Consider the following 5,936-nt stretch of genomic DNA (forward strand, 5'->3'; position numbering starts at 1 on the left):
GAGGTGGGAGGGAGGCAGTGAGACTACATTACAGAGAGAAAAAGGAATATAAGAGCTTGAACACTAGTGCAACTGGTTGGTACACCTAAACTAAAGAGGCTTTCAGGGAAATCCAAGTCCGGTAGGTGGGAAATGCAACTTAAAAATAGCAAGGTAGCCTGGTCTCCCCAGATACAATAACTTTTGCACCACCTCCTCTCTCTCAGCTCTGTGTTGTGGCTGGGTGAGAAGATTTGCTTTCTCTTTGTTCTTGCCACACAAGAAAGGAAGCATTTTAGTTGCTAAACTAAAATGTAACATTTGTACATGCAAAGGGAAAACCGAGGTATCAAACATGATTGATTGCCTGCCTGGCTGAGAGTAGCTGAGATATTTGCCTGGAGTGGCAGCTAAGTTCTGTTATAAATAGCACTTTGTAACTGCTAAAATCCCTGGCACCAAAGATCTTGGTAACAATACATTGGTCTGATTCTCAGGGCATCAAGAGGTTAAAGATATTGCATACACAATATCTTAAGCAACACAAAATTTTAGTTGCTAAACTAAAATGTAACTTGGAATTATTTTCAAAGCCAGTAATACTTCTGGTGTAATAGCTATAAATATTGGAGGCTTCCACGAACTGCATGAGATTATCTCAGGAAGTGTTGATTTCTTTGTTGCTAAGATCTGATCTTCAGTAATCACTACATTTCTTGGAATGCTAAGGCCCCTGTAGAACTGGGAGCAGCAAGGAGATTGCCTTATGGATCCTATAAAGCTGCAGCTTGGGCCTCTCCCTCTGCTTTCCCAATAACTGAACTGTGCCCATGCATAGTTAGTAAATTTCATGTACTGACAGTGTGGAATGCAAGATAGCTTCTGGGGAAGAGAAGGGCACAAATTAGATGAGAGGCTTTAGACTAGAGGTGTGCAAACTACAGCCCGCAGGCCAGATCTGGCCCAGTGCCTGTTTTAATCCGGCCCTCGAGCTCCTGCTGGGGAGTGAGGTCTGGAGCTTGCACCACTCCAGCTGGGGATCAGGGTCGGGGGCTGCTTCACGCTGCTCCCAGAAGCAGCAGCATGTCTCCCTCCAGCTCCTACGCATAGGGGTAGCCAGGGGCTGTGCATGCTGCCCCTGCAGCTCCCAGTGGCCGGGAACCGCGGCCAATGGGAGCTACAGGGGTGGTGCCTGCGGACAGGGCAGAGTGCTGTGGATCTGCCTGGCCATGCTTCTGCATAGGAGCTGGGGGGGGAGGGGGGGGAATATGCCACTGCTTCTGGGAGCCACTTGAGGTAAGCGCTGCCTGGAGCCTCCACCCCTGAGCATCACCCCCACACCCATGCCCCAATCCCCTGGCCACACCCCCAGCCCAGAGCCCCCTCGTGCACTCTGAACTCCTCGTTTCTAGCCCCACCCTGGAGTCTGCATCCCCAGTCAGAGCCCTCACCCCCTCCTGCACTCCAACCCCAATTTCGTGAGCTTTCATGGCCTGCCATACAATTTCTATACCCAAATGTGGCCCTTGGGCCAAAAAGTTTGCTCGCCCCTGCTTTAGAGGAATGGGGATTGGATGAGTTTCTGTTTACTTGCCAGCTATCAGATGCTAATACATCAGTTGCTCTTATTTCTGATAGAGAAGTTTATTTGGGAAGCCATTTTTGAGTATCAAATGTGTACATTATTGTACACACAGGTAGTGCTTCAAGTGAGTGCAAATTTGCTGTACACATCTGTGGGAGTAGGGTCTTTACATCTCTTCTAGTACTAGTGTGATGTCTTGGGGATCATGCAGACCAATAAGGGATTCTGAATCCGCCTGCCCTGTAATCTTGGAGTGCATTTATGCTGTGCTGCTATGGCTCAGAATCTGATGCCGGTGGCCTATCTATAAGTAGAATGTCTCACCCTGGCTTTTACAAGCCTAGTTACTCCTTTCAGGGTGATACCAACAGCCCTTCCAGCACTGTCTCCTCAATTCCATCGTTCCTGAGTTCATAATTGCCAAGCTGTTGGACCATTCCTCTCTGGTTCGTCACTGCTAAAGGGATGAAACCAGTCCTCCCTCCGAGCTTACTTTGGCACATACACTTCACGCAGTTTGCACTCTGGAGATTTGCTTGGGGGTGAAAACAATAAACAAAGATTTATTTAATAGAAAAACCACAGATTCAAAGATGAAGTAGTAAGGGAAGCAAACAAAGTTGCAGCCTCAGGCTTTATTCTTTTATAGGTGATAAAATCCCTATTCTAATACAAGTTACCTTTTGGTCTTTGAACAATTTCCTAGTGTACCCCTGACTGTAGGGGCCTCCAGCATTTCAGAGACAGCTTCCTGCTTGGAGACTTCTTCAATTTCTACATGCTTTCATTTCAAACTCCTTCCATTTTAAAAGGTTTTTTTTTTTTTCTTCAGTCACTACAGATATTCAAAATTGTGAAATGCCCATGTTGTTCTATTATCTTTAATGGCTTGTTGTATTTTCCAGGGTTGTACAATAGATTGTTACTTGTGTTTGATTTTGCATAAACACGTGGGATGGGAGGTGCCCTCTCCCTGCTGTGAGGTGTAGTTGAAATTGTAGTACAGGTTATAAGCACACTTTTCTATATACATAAATATGTATATTCATAACCATAGTTTCTTTGAGTACAGTCCCTATGTGTGCTCCACTGTAGGTGTGTGCGCACGCGCCCCTGTGCTGCTGATTGGAGAATTTCAATAGCAGTCCATCCTGGCTAGAGATGGAGCTAAGAGCTCTCTGTTCACAGATTGTTGATCCCCTATAGTTCTGCAAATTTTTGCTTCCTTTGAAGCCTTTTTCTTTTAGTACCTTGTTTGTTTTTAGTTGGCTGTGCCAAAGAAAAAGAAGAAAGAGTTTGCCTTCTGCCAATCACGGTTGGGGGAAAGGGGGAGATAACACCCCTGGGCAAGAGTATGCTTGTCTCACCAGGCTTCAAAAAGTACCTTATCCGCAAAGAAACCATCCCAGTGATGGATAGACATTCACAGTGCATTTGCTGCTTCGGGGAAAAGCACAATCCACAGAAGTGTGGTTGGTGCCAGCAGTTAAATCCAGGTCCTGGAAGGATAGAGAGTTAAGGCTTAAACTCCGGCTCATGGAGTTGGCCCTCCGGGGTCCCAGCAACCTTCTATGTCGAAGGCAGGTGATTCCAAGGAGACGAGCCACTCACTCAAGACCACTAAGAAAAGATCTGAGTGTCCCCCTAGCAAGCCCTGATCAAGCCAGAAACTCTCCGGCTCCATTGATACCAATGGCAGTGAAGCCATCTAGAACTGGTACCCAAGGCATATGTGGTACCAAACTGACAGAGTAAGTCTGTCTGCCCAAAGACCCAATGGGCACAGGAAAAATTGTACCAGCACCACAGGGGCATGAAAAGCATGAAAGATCTGCCCCGGAGAGGCTACATTGACATGGTCATCAGCACTGACCTGGTGCGTGTGGCACCAACAGACCATAATACTAGGTCCATGTCTTCGATTTCATGGGTATAAGCGTCTCTGCACTGACAACCACCAGCACCAGCATCCGCACTGGCAGATTTCTGGTGTGCAATGGATCTCTTGGTGTCTGATGCACTGGACTCACCCCTATTCAGTACCGGGGCTCCAGTACCAGGCTCTCCCAGAGCATTGGACTTAATGACCTCTCCATGCTGCGCATCATCTTTCTCCTCATCAGAGTCAGACAGTGAGCAAAAGGACTTGGATTCCCACCGCTCATCCTACCTGCCCTACGGGTCTCAATTTCATCATGGACACCTGGCATACCGCCTGCCCGACCTTCAGCCTCTATGGTTTAGGCAGCCATGGTACCAGGCTCCTGCCCTCAATGGCCCTGGCAGGCTGAGGCAACAAACTTCCCAGGCCCTTAGAGTGACATACCAACAGGCAAGGAGCTACCCTCCTTCAGCTGTGGCATCAGAGGGATCAAAACCACCTGAGCAACTGGGGGAGGAAGATGAAGCTGAGGCAGAGAAGATACCCCTCAAGCTCCTCTCTTGTCCTCATCTGATGAGGCAGTGATGCCCTCTCTACCATCCATGGTAGATCATTTAAAATCATTTTAGGACTTAGTTCAGAAGGTGGCAGAAGCCCCATAAATACAGCTGCACCAAGTTACTGAGCCTCACCACAAACTGGTGGACATTCTGAACTCTTCCACTTCTTCCACCTCTGCGAGAGTGGCCCTTCTAGTTAATGAGGTGCTTCTGGATCCTGCCAGAGTTATAGGGCAGATCCCTCCGTCCATCCGCCGACATGCAAGCAGGTGAGCAAAAAGTATTATTAATGGAATTTTTATTTTCTTACCCCACCTCCAAATTCCATCACTGTGGATGTGGTCAATTCTAGTTTACCAGTTTAAATCCACCCCATATGACCAAGACAGGAAACACTTGGACCTGTTTGGCAGAAAAGCATATTCATCATCCACTCTTCAGTTCCAGGTGGCTAATTACCAGGTCCTGTTGGCCAAATATGACTACCAGAACTATGTGAAACTAGGTTCCTTTATTGATCAGCTCCTGAACTCCCACAAAGACCAATTTATGGCAATAATTAACAAGGGCCAGCTGATGGTACAGTCAGTCTCATTTTCTACTCCTCCTACCTTTATTCCTTAAAATTCCCACAGCTCCCTCTCTTCCAAAGGGCCAGGCAGGCTGCATTCCTTTCCCTACATTATTTTAATTGCTTTCAAGCACCTATCTATTGCAGTTTGTGTACGTGAAGGTTTCAAAGGCTTCAACTCTGACCAATCATTGCCGATCATTACAGAATCAGATACTTCAGGTATGCGTAACGGTCCGACACTTTCTGTAGCTGCTTTCTTCCCCCAGAGCTTTTACAAAATTAACAAGCTGGTATACACACAGGGACCAATGCAGCCATCCCTGGAGTAGAGCAGAGAAGCTATTGTACATCATACACAAGTTCAAGAGAGGAAATGAAGATGACTACTTTTACTGTCAGAATGAATCTCAAAATGTAACTGTTAATAATCTTCATCATAGTGACTCTCCTGATCAATCATCAGTGAACTGAAAGAAAGCATAAAGTCATTGCTGGTAAAGTTTGCATGTGCCGAACTGGTGAATTAGGTGAATAAGAATGTCATTAATACAGAGTGTGTAAGCTTGGGTACAAACAGTATACATTTAAATATATCTACATGCATTGTCATACATCTAGGAACAAAAACTAGGTCATTCTTATGGGATGGGGAACTGTATACTGGAAAGCAGTGACTCTGAAACAGACCTAGAGGTTGTGGTGGAAACCAACTGACCATGATAGAATTCAAGATCCTATGGAAAGGAGGACAGCAAAACAAGGACATTAGACTTCAGAAAGGCAGATTTCAACTGACTCAGAGAAACAGTAGATAAGGTCCCAGGGAAAGACCAGTTAGGAAGAAACGGAGTTGAAGGGCTGTTCTTAAAAGATATAATACTAGAGACTCAACATCAAGTTATTCGCCACAGAGAAAAGATAAGAGCCACTGGAGGTCAATGTGGCTGCACAAGGAACTTTTTATCTATCTAAAAACCAAAAGGGATACATATAGGAAATGGAAGGAGGGGCATTGTTAGAGGACTTTCCCTCAACCTTCCCACTTCCCTGGATCTTGTCATGCAGACAGCAAGCAGCAAAAGACCAGAAGACTGAAGTGCAGACAATGTGATGTTTATTGGGGTTGGTTTCCAAGCAAGCATATTCCAAAGCCCTTCTCACCAGTCGGGCTTATTAGTCTATACAATGATAGAGTCTGTTCCCCAGTGTTCCCTTCCCAGCTCTGATGCTGCAGAGCATTTGCTCCGTGTCCCTCTTCCCAGCTCTGACGTTGCAGAGCCTTGCCTGTTCCCTGTCCCCGCCCCCCTTAGCAAATGTGATTCCAATTTCCCTTCCTCCCACTTCCTGTTTGCCCCC

This window comes from Mauremys reevesii, linkage group 25 (genome assembly GCF_016161935.1).
Source record: "Mauremys reevesii isolate NIE-2019 linkage group 25, ASM1616193v1, whole genome shotgun sequence".
Classification (NCBI taxonomy): Eukaryota; Metazoa; Chordata; order Testudines; family Geoemydidae; genus Mauremys; species Mauremys reevesii.